At 40.1% G+C, this 11,988-nt stretch overlaps 1 protein-coding gene across 1 annotated transcript in view; it reads left to right on the forward strand.

The window, feature by feature from the left end:
* Positions 1 to 5,400: 5,400 nt before the first annotated feature.
* The window catches only part of LOC140960006 (uncharacterized), a 13,315-nt gene continuing 6,727 nt past the window's right edge, over positions 5,401 to 11,988 (forward strand). Inside the window, exon 1 of the mRNA XM_073418108.1 lies at positions 5,401 to 5,686. The gene's annotated coding sequence lies outside the window, so the exon portion shown is untranslated. The remainder of the gene's footprint in view (positions 5,687 to 11,988) is intronic.

The raw sequence follows: 11,988 nt of genomic DNA on the forward strand, positions 1-11,988 counted from the left end.
TGTCGGCCGTCGGGCCAACCTTATCCAGTCATCCTAAATCAAGTTACTTTCCATTATAGGAAAGCATATTGGTGTCTGTTAAAAAATCTGTGTTATTTTGCGTGTAGTAACGATGCAACTTAAATGTATAATGTAAAATGAAAAATATAGAAATTATGATATAATCTCATTGTAAATCTTGTGAAAAATCTACTCAGTGTTAAATTATTTTAGATTCAATAAAACAAAGAATAATGGTAGAAAATTTATGTATCTGAAATAATGTTGTAGTTAATAGAATATATAAGTATTTGATGACAAGAAGATTTTTATTTTAAAAAAAATTAAAATATTTATTTAACATAGAATAACATTAGCTTATATCGATATATATTGCTTTTTGTAGACTTTTTTTTAGTAATTTCATAATATCTCGACAAGTCACTTTTTAGTCCATTTATTATTATTATTATTATTATTATTATTATTATTATTATTATTATTATTATTATTATAGTTTAGATGTAAAAAGCAACAGTTCAATCCGAATTTTGTTAAAAATATAATTAAATCAAAATATTGTAATTATTTTACAAACTAATTATATACCGATTTTTATATGTTATTTATCAATCATGTTTATTTTTGTGTCATCGTTGAAATAACATTCACTTATTGGACTATATAAAACATATTAATACTATACATTTACTAACTGAATGTCATCTCAACGATGAAGATATAACTAAAATTATATATATATATATATAATAAAAATATGCGGAAGCGTTCACAACTTGAATTAAAAACTCATAAGAACATATTCTTAATTAAAATTCTTCATGCGTCCACTATCGGCCCAAAAACCGATGTCTGATTCTTCTTTCTCTATTTCTTCTTCTGATTTATCTGGGGAGGGTAGATTAAGGGGTGAGTATTTTGGGAAATACTCAGCAAGTGGGGGCCGTTCGAGACATGAAGCAAAATATACATATACTTGAATACATAGCATATCATAACTTGGATAATAACGAATATTCAAACTTCATAATCATAACATGTCATTACATATCATACTCGTATATCATACTCGTATAGCATACTTGTTTAGCACTGAAAGTCATCTCATTTCAATGATTTCCTGATATCAGTCTCCTATATGTCAATCCTCTAAGGAGTGAGGCCATGTCCAATATGTTAATCCTCTATGGAGTGAGGCCGTACAACGGTTACCATCCCACCGTATAATGGTCATAGTTCGGAAATCCTTTCACATATCCAATCGAATCCTAACAGTGATTTGAACATAATAACTTGACAAATCTTGACGAAAAAATATATCATGAACAAGGAATTATGCTCGAACGAACTTTCAAAAACTGAAAGGAGATTCGTACACAAATTATAAAATTTTTTAAACGCAAGCCCACTTCAAAGAACATGTGTGGCAAACAAAAATTCACTTACGAAAGAATATATACATAACAAAAGCGCACTTACGAAGAAGAATTGTGCAAATTATAGTATAACAAAAACACACTTACCTTGAATAATTCGAAAAAAGACCTGGTGATGATAGGATTTCGAAACTAAGCCTGCATCTGGACTGCTGCAGAGCTTCGATACTCGGCACACTAAGAGAGCAAAGTCTCTAAAATTCCTAGGGAGAACAAGAGAGAAAATTTCGAAAAATGTGAAGGTGTGAATTTTGAATGGCATGGCTCTCTTATTTATAGGGGTTGACTGCTATCCTGATCGTGTATTATCCTCGCGTTTGAACTTTGAATCAAACTTTAAATCTAGGATAATTATCATATCTTATCCATGATACTAGATAATTTTGAAATCTATATATACATTCCTTGGATATATTTTCAAAATATTATCCTATCCAACCCCGAAAGATTTCGAATTTTGCGTCTAATTCCCAATATTCGGTACATCTTTATTTTTCAGTACAATTAAATCATTGCTCTTAAATCCCAAAAATCTCCTTTAGTAATTTCGAATTTTGGTAAATTATCCCAAAAATAATACTCTTGATTTTCCCTAAAATTCTGGTAGGCAAACTCTTAAATTTTTTCATGCCTGTATTTTTTTTTTATGGTGCAGAATTTTTCCTATCTCCATAATTTCGAAAATCCTAATTAAATACTCCAAGATTACGAAATTTAGGGATCATATTATCCTTTTGTTTGATCTTTATCCAGGTATCAATATCATATCAAACCTTAGATCTTTATCTGGTATCAATATCATGTCAAATCTTAGATCTTGGTTTATTTATCCCAAAATTATGCTTATCATCAAAATTCTTATCTCCGAAAAAATCGAGGTTTCACATCCCTCCCACCTTATGGAAAGTTTCTTCCTCGAAACTTGGGTTGACTTGATCTTTGAATAAAAATATTCTTCTCGCATTCTTTCTCCCATGTGGCTTTCTTTCTATGTGATTAGAAAATCGTCTAAAATTCCTAAATCATATCCCAATAATTCTTTTCAGACATCTTAATAACTAAAGTGTCGATTTACTCATACTTTGAATTATACTTGTAACATAATATTTTCTTATTATTGCTTCTATTGCTACACCCAATTATAATACTCCTATTGAACCAGAATTATTAGAATCATTGAATCTACAACAACTTACTGTAACCCAATATTTACATAACTCAAAAGTTAAAACTCATATAAAAATTTTGGAACTTAACTCAATATCAATCTATAGCATATTGATTTAAATCCCAAATCCCAAACATTATAACTCGGTCGTCATAAAATAAAATCTTATTCAACATTGTACGAATGAAATTAATCATCAATTAATTTTTGTGCTAAATCTTACTTTCCTCAAGATCATGAGATCAGAGATCCCTAACACAAACGAGTTTCATTGAATGTCTTTCTCCTTGAATCATTCTTAGTACCGTAACAAAATTCAAAACTTATTATGCTATATTTTCCTCAATATCTCGTAACTTATTTTATTCACATAAAGTTGTAATATACTAGTTATCCCAAAATAATATAAATTACTAAACCTGAAGATATTGTCTCCCAACTCATTTAAACAAGATAACCCAAAATCATTCATATTTAAAGTTAACGCTTAGCATTATTAAGAACCCAAATTAATGTTCACACATTTAACTATTGCCCAAAATCAACTTCTATATTGGAATATTCGAAACTTATTATAATTCTTACCTCAGATTTTCACATAATAATAATTTGTCCTCGAATCAAAATATTTCATCTCAAGTCAGAAGTTTATGTCAACTTATCTCAGATATGTATAATCACAACAATATAGGTCAATACTAATTGTTTCCTTAATCCAATTTCATTAAAATCCGACAAGCACTACAAGAAACGCGTTGGACGAGATTTTTAGAGAAATTTTCCAAAAATGGAAATTTTGGAGGTTTAAATGAAGAAATTTCGCGTTTACGAACCATGCCTCACAAACTTGTGAATATTACTCGTTGGGTCGTTCCGAAGAAGACTGGGTCGGCTATTTGCAAAAATATGGCTGAATTTTTTTTTGGTAAAATTTTTCTCAACTGGATTATGAATCTGGCGGCTCTGATACCACTTAAATGTCACGCCCTGAGACAGGAGTTAGTCGACACCGGCATTATTCAACAATCACATAGTTGCTAAACAACAAGCCTCGTAGTACAGTATAAAACAAAACAAGTTTATATCATAAATACCATAAAAATAGAATCGTCTTTACAATAGTAACTCTGAAAAAGATAAAAATATGCGAAAGCGATCACAACTTGAATTAAAAACTCATAAGAACATATTCTTAATTAAAATTATTCATGCGTCCACTATCAGCCCAAAACGGATGTCTGATTCTTCTTTCTCTATTTCTTCTTCTGATTTATCTGGAGAGGGTAGAGTAAGGGGTGAGTATTTTGGGAAATACTCAACAAGTGGGGGCCGTTCGAGACATGAAGCAAAATATACATATACTTGAATACATAGCATATCATAACTTGGATAATAACGAATATTCATACTTCATAACCATAACATGTCATCACATATCATACTCGTATATCATACTCGTATAGCATACTTGTTTAGCACTGAAAGTCATCTCATTTCAATGATTTCTTGATATCAGTCTCCTATATGTTAATCCTCTAAGGAGTGAGGCCATGTCCAATATGTTAATGCTCTATGGAGTGAGGCCGTACAACGGTTACCATCCCACCGTATAAGGGTCATAGTTCGGAAATCCTTTCACATATCCAATCGAATCCTAAAAGTGATTTGAACATAATAACTTGACAAATCTTGAAGAAAAAATATATCATGAACAAGGAATTATGCTCGAACGAACTTTCAAAAACTGAAAGGAGATTCGTACACAAATTATAAAAATTTTTAAACGCAAGCCCACTTCAAAGAACAAGTGTGGCAAACAAAAACTCACTTACGAAAGAATATATACATAACAAAAGCGCACTTACGAAGAAGAATTGTGCAAATTATAGTATAACAAAAACACACTTACCTTGAATAATTCGAAAAAAGACCTGGTGATTATAGGATTTCGAAATTAAGCCTGCATCTGGACTGCTGCAGAGCTTCGATACTCGGCACACTAAGAGAGCAAAGTCTCTAAAATTCCTAGGGAGAACTAGAGAGCAAATTTCGAAAAATGTGAAGGTGTGAATTTTGAATGGCATGGCTCTCTTATTTATAGGGGTTGACTGCTATCCTGATCGTGTATTATCCTCGCGTTTGAACTTTGAATCAAACTTTAAATCTAGGATAATAATCATATCTTATCCATGATACTAGATAATTTTGAAATCTATATATCCATTCCTTGGATATATTTTCAAAATATTATCCTATCCAACCCTGCAAGATTTCGAATTTTGCGTCTAATTCCCAATATTCGGTACATCTTTATTTTCCAGTACAATTAAATCATTGCTCTTAAATCCCAAAAATCTTCTTTAGTAATTTCGAATTTTGGTAAATTATCCCAAAAATAATACTCTTGATTTTCCCTAAAATTCTGGTAGGCAAACTCTTAAATTTTCCATGCCTGTATTTTTTTTATCATGCAGAATTTTTCCTATCTCCATAATTTCGAAAATCCTAATTAAATACTCCAAGATTATGAAATTTAGGGATCATATTATCCTCTTGTTTGATCTTTATCCAGGTATCAATATCATATCAAATCTTAGATCTTTATCTGATATCAATATCATGTCAAATCTTAGATCTTGGTTTATTTATCCCAAAATTAGGCTTATTATCAAAATTTTTATCTTCGAAAAAATCGGGGTTTCAAACACACACACACACACACACACACACATATATATATATATATAAATGAATTTATATATTTTTAAACAAAATTAACGGGGGAGCGCAAAACTTTAATTCCATGCAACGACTCTGTATTGGACCGAAGAGCGAAGCCCCGTTGACTGAAACTTGTTCCTCGTATAAGATTCTGGAACTTGTTCAATTTCTTGGCTTCTTTCCACTCCTCCGCCGATGTCGGACATGGAAAATTGAAAATTTCTTCCGATTAGAAAATTTCTTCCGATGAGGTAATTCGATCGTTTCTCCTGCCTCTGCTTCTCTTCGAATGAATTCTGATTTTTTTTAATTATTGTTGCAACGGGTTTCGGAATTTCGTGACAATTTTGTCTTTGATTATGTATATGTGGTGATACCTCAGGGATGAGCCCATCAAGATCCGGCCCATATTCAGGGCCCACAGGTGAAGGGCCCATGAGAAGCTCAGGTATTCTCCTATAAATACCAGGTTTGAGGGTACGGTTAATTATTCACTATATTGTTTTCAGCAGCACCCTTAGCTGCTCCCCCATATATCCTCAGTCTCTGACTTGAGCGTCGGAGGGGCTACGCCAGGACACCCTCCTGGCCCCCTTCTAACGGTCTTATTTGTGATTTCAGGCTCAGGACAATTTCAAACCTGCGTCTGGATTAGTGATCCTCGCCGGGATCGGACCCTAAATTTCCCGTGAGTATCACTTGGCGCCGTCTGTGGGAAAACTTGAGTTGAGACGTAGAGATGGTAGGCAGGAAAGGAAGTAGAAGAGCTACCTCAGCATCATCGCGTCCTCAGAGGGGACCCGAACAGTCTCATGTTGAGACAAGACATGAACAACCGCGTCTTGAGACGAGACAGGAACAACCTCGTCAAGAGACAAGAACCGAGCAGCCCCTTCACGAGACAAGGGTCGAGCAAACCCGTCCCAATGAGAACGTGGGGAACTTGACCCTGGAGCAGTTGGGCCAATTTATCACCCGGACAGTGGATGAGGCCATGAAAAGGAATCAAGAGTCTGTGTTTGTAGAGGAACAGGCCGCTCGTCAGGAACGTGAGGAAAATGTTGAAGTCCATCAGAGCAAGGTGGAGGAGACGCAACCCCTCCCAACTGGGGAGATTAGTGAGATGGGGGAGATGTGGAAAGAGATACGGAGGTTGAGGGAGCAGGTAGGAAGCAGAGCGCCGGTACCCAAGAGAAGAAGCCCTTTTTCACTAGCCATCTTGGAGGAAGGGCTTCCTCCGAATTTCCGACAATCTAACATTGGTGAGTATGACGGACATACTGACCCCGAGGAACACTTGGGGAGATTTGAGAATGCGGCTTTGTTGCACCAATATTCAGATGGAGTCAGATGCAGGGTGTTTCTGGGCACGTTGGTGAGGTCAGCCCAGCAATGGTTTAATACCCTGCAGCCCAACTCTATACAGTCTTTTGAGGATTTTGCTACAGCTTTCTTGCACCGATTTGCCAGCAGCAAGAGGCATCAAAAAAATTATTTGAGCTTATTTGTGATGAAACAGCAAGAGGCTGAAACTTTGCGAGAATTTGTCCAGCGTTTCAACAGTGCAGCGCTGGAGATACCAGCGGCGACCCCCGACATCATGATAAGTGCTTTTACCCAAGGGCTGAGGGGGGGAGAATTTTTTAAGTCGTTGGTCAAGAAACCTCCGTCGAGCTATGATGATTTGTTGGCTCGGGCGGAAAAATATGTGAATCTAGAGGATGCGCAGCGGTACAAGAGGATGGAGCAGCGGCCTGGGGGAGGAAGAGTTGAGGGGAAGGAGAGAGGAGGAAGGAAGAGGGGTGCGGGCGAAAGAGAGGAGGACAAAACTAGAGGTAGAGGACAATTCTCCTCACATGTTCCTCGGAACAGGAATCAGGATAAAGTGATGGAGGTAAGGGAATCAGGGGAGAAGGGGGAGAAGTCGCAGCGGGGGGAGAGCAGTACTAGGCTTCCACCGCTGGGCAGGCAAGAAAGATCTTCATCCAGGGATGAACCGAGATCTCGTTCATCATCTAGACGAGGTCGAGGCCCGCCTTGGATAAATCAGAGGGTTGGAGAATGGAGGAGAGAAGATCGAGATCAAGATGTCCCTCGGGAACCCGTCGAGCCGAGGAGGGGAAGAAATGAGGACAACCACCCCACGAGAGGAATGATTCATATGATATCGGGGGGTGCTACTGATGGAGATTCCGGGCGAGCTCGGAAGGCGCATGGAAGAAGGTTGGAGAGCTTTGAAATATCTAGGGGTGCAGACTTACCCCAAGATCCGGTCATCAGTTTTGGGCCGGAAGACCTCCGAGGCGTTGTGGCTCCACATAACGATGCCTAGGTGGTGACAGCAACCGTTGCCAATTACGATGTGGCACGAATATTTATTGATAATGGAAGCTCAGTGAATATCTTGTTCAAGAGCACTCTGGATCAGATGAAGGTGGAGGGATTTGAGTTCGAGCCGATCTCCACTCCTCTATATGGGTTTGCTGGACATGCCATCCCACCGTTGGGTCAGATTGTCCTTCCTCTATCTTTGGGACATGAGCCTCGGCGGGTAACGAAGATGACAACATTTACTGTGGTGGACACCCCATCCGCTTATAATGGAATTCTGGGGCGACCAGCCCTAAAGAATTTCAGAGCTGTAGCGTCCACGTATCATCAGAAGTTGAAGTTTCCTGTAGGGAAGGAGGTTGGAGTCTTATGCGGGGACCAGAGGGTCGCGCGTCGGTGTTACGAGGGGATAGTGAAAGAAGAGGGGAAGAGGGCGCGTGTGGAGGTCAATATGATCAGAAGGGGGCGAAGCGGGTTGCCCATAGTAGTGAGGGAGGTTCATGAGGTGATGGATGAGAAGCCGGAGATCGTGGCATTGGGGCCCGATAAGAAGACGCTAAGGATAGCCCCTGACCTTGACCCAGAGATCAGGGATGAACTCATTACTTGTTTACATGCTAATCTCAGCGGGTTCGCTTGGTCAGCCCAAGAGCTCACAGGGACGAGCCCCGATGTAGCAGAACACCGATTAAACATTTTACCAAATTCTCGTCCCGTGAAGCAGAAGAAAAGACATTTCGGGCCCGAGAAAGATATAGTTATAAAAAAGGAGGTGGGAGAGTTGCTCAATGCTGGGCACATTCGAGAGGTACAGTTTCCTACTTGGCTCTCGAATGTCGTTCTTGTTCCGAAGAGTTCAGGGAAGTGGAGGATGTGTGTGGACTTTAGAGATCTCAACAAGGCATGTCCTAAAGATTGTTATCCTTTGCCTCGGATAGATCAATTGGTGGACTCCACAGCTGGACATCAGTATTTGTGCATGTTGGACGCTTATCAAGGGTACCATCAGATTCCCTTGGCTGTGGAGGATCAAGATAAAGTGAGTTTCATCACCTCTGAAGGAACTTTCTGTTACGTGGTCATGCCTTTCGGACTCAAAAATGCCGGAGCCACGTATCAGCGATTGATGGATAGAGTATTTTCTGAGCAGGTGGGAAGGAATGTCGAAGTGTATGTGGACGACATCATGGTAAAATCAAAAGACTCAGCCCAGCTCATACCAGATTTGGTGGAAACCTTTGCCACCCTCAGATCCTACGGGCTGAAGCTGAATCCTCAAAAGTGTATCTTCGGGGTGAGGAGTGGAAAGTTTTTGGGTTATATGGTGACAGAGAGAGGGATTGAGGCTAACCCCGAGAAGGTTCGAGCTATCCAAGACATGGTTTCTCCCCGAGGACCGAATGATGTGCAGAAGTTGACGGGGAGGATCGCAGCGTTGGCGAGGTTTATCTCGAGGTCTGCTCACAGAAGCTTACCGTTCTTCCGGACTTTGCGGAAGGCGAAAAAATTTGAATGGGGTCCGGATTGTGAGAAGGCTTTCACAGAATTGAAGGAATATCTTGCCGAGCTTCCTGTCCTGGCCAAGCCGGCAGCTGGTGAGCCTTTGTGGGTATATTTATCTGCCACTGAAGGAGCTGTGAGTTCGGTCCTTGTCAAGCTAGATGGATCCGTTCAACAGCCGGTTTACTATGTTTCGCATGCACTCAAAGGGGCAGAGATCAGATACTCAGGGTTGGAAAAATTGGCTTTGGCTTTGGTGATGACAGCAAGACGTTTGAGGCCATATTTCCTATCTCATCCAATTGTGGTACTCACCAATAGTCCATTGGGGAAGATCTTAACTCATTCAGATATGTCTGGTCGTTTGGTCAAGTGGACTACTGAACTGGGAGAGTATGACATCCAGTATGAGCCGAGAACAGCTATTAAAGCACAAGCCTTAGCCGATTTTCTGGCTGAGACCGTGCATCAAGAAAATGAGGACCCTTGGAAAGTATACGTGGATGGTTCATCTTCGAAGGAGGGAAGTGGGGTGGGAGTGGTACTGATTTCACCGGCTGGGGAGGAGGTGAAGTTAGCGGTAAGGTTGGACTTTCGAGCATCCAACAATGAGGCAGAGTATGAAGCTGTATTGGCAGGACTTCGAGCAGCCAGAAACGTGGGAGCTACCCGGGTACTTATTTTTTCTGACTCACAGCTGGTAGCACAACAGATGAAGGGAATGTATGACGTGAAAGATGAAAAACTTATTGAGTAATGTCAAGAAGTGGACAGAGTCAGAGAAAAATCTGCAGAGATTACATTTGAACAGATTCCCAGGAAAGAAAATGAAAAGGCGGACACTCTAGCCAAAATGGTTGGAACACTGGGAAGTTGGAAGACTAGAGATGTTGTATAACAAGTTGAACTCACACCTCACACGAGTTCACCCGCATTTGAACAGGGGGAGGAGGATTGGAGGACTCGCATAATTGATTACCTGAAAGAGGGAAAGCTTCCTGATAACCCTCGCGAAGCTCGTAAGTTGAAGACAAAATGTTCGCGTTATGTGATGATCGGAGAAGTGTTGTATAGAACGTCTTTCGCAGGACCGCTTCTTCGATGCTTGAGTTATCAAGAGGCTGATTATGTACTCCGAGAAGTTCATGAGGGGTGCTGTGGTAATCACTTGGGGGCTTATGCGTTGGCAAGGAAGGTGTTGCTAGCCGGTTATTCTTGGCCCTCAGTGCTGTATGATGCTCAAGAGATAGTGATGTCTTGTGATAGTTGTCAACGTCATGCCCGGTTGCATCACCGGCCGACCACGATGATGAAGGCTATCACGGCCGCTTGTCCTTTTGACCAGTGGGGAATGGATATTGTGGGGCCTTTTCCTATAGCTCCTGCTCAGAAAAAGTTCTTATTGGTGGCAGTTGACTATTTCTCGAAATGGGTGGAAGCAGAGCCGTTGGCAAGAATCACTGAGAGTGACGTTCTGAAATTCTTATGGAAGAATATAGCGTGCAGATATGGGGTGCCTAGAAGATTGATATCTGATAATGGGAGACAGTTCCAAGGGTCTAAGATCCAAGCTTGGTGTAAAGAGATGAAGATCCAACAAGTCTTTACATCTGTAGCTTACCCGCAGAGTAATGGGCAGGTGGAGGTGACTAATCGGACGCTGGTGCAGGGTCTGAAAGTTCGACTTGGCAATGCTAAGGGAAATTGGGTTGATGAGCTACCAAGTGTCTTATGGGCATACCGAACCACCCCAAGAGAAGGAACCAAAGAAACTCCTTTCAGTTTGGTCTATGGTAATGAGGCAGTGCTCCCAGCTGAGATTGGGTTGGAATCAGCAAGAATAATGTTTTATGACGAAGACAATGATGCAAGACGCGCCACTGACCTTGATCTTCTGGAAGAAAAGAGAGAGGCTGCCAGCATTCACTTGGAAGCTTATAAGAACCGTATTGCACAGTCTTATAATCGGAGGGTCGTTCAGAGAAACTTCCAGGTAGGTGACTTGGTCCTGAGGAAGGTGACAGAAGAGCAGAGAGGAAAGTTGGACCCAAAGTGGGAGGGTCCCTTCAAAGTGATCGAGAGGCTGAGCTCTGGAGCCTATTACTTGGAGAATGCACAAGGCAAGGCTTTGAAGAGGCCTTGGAATGCTTATCACCTTAGGAATTATTATTCTTGATTCTATCGTTGATGTATTTTATTTTCTGAATTTTCCTATGTAATCCGTTGGAATTCAATAAAATCAAGTTCTTCTTTTCAATTCATGAAAGTTGTTGCATTGTGAGGGTGAGAAAAATTAAATTTTCCTACTAAGGCATCGCCTAGTAGAGGAGCAGCGTGCAGGAGAAAAATCAAATTTTCCTACTAAGGCATCGCCTAGTAGAGGAGCAGAGGACATGAGAAGAATTTTATTTTCCTACTAAGGCATCGCCTAGTAGGGGAGCAGAGGGCATGAGAAGAATTATATTTTCCTACTAAGGCATCGCCTAGTAGAGGAGAAGCGTGGAGGAGAAAAATTTCTCTTTTCCTACTAAGGCATAGCCTAGTAGAGGAGGAGCGTGCAGGAGAAAAATTAAATTTTCCTACTAAGGCATCACCTAGTAGAGGAGCAGCGTGCAGGAGAAAAATCAAATTTTCCTACTAAGGCATCGCCTAGGAGAGGAGCAGCGTGCCGAAGAAAAATTAAATTTTCATACTAAGGCATCGCCTAGTAGAGGAGTAGAGTGCAGGAGAAAAATTAAATTTTCCTACTAAGACATCGCCTAGCAGAGGAGCAGCGTGCCGAAGAAAAATTAAATTTTCCTACTAAGGCATCGCCTAGTAGAGGAGCAGAGT

The sequence above is a fragment of the Primulina huaijiensis genome, chromosome 15, assembly GCF_012295235.1.
Source record: "Primulina huaijiensis isolate GDHJ02 chromosome 15, ASM1229523v2, whole genome shotgun sequence".
NCBI lineage: Eukaryota > Viridiplantae > Streptophyta > Magnoliopsida > Lamiales > Gesneriaceae > Primulina > Primulina huaijiensis.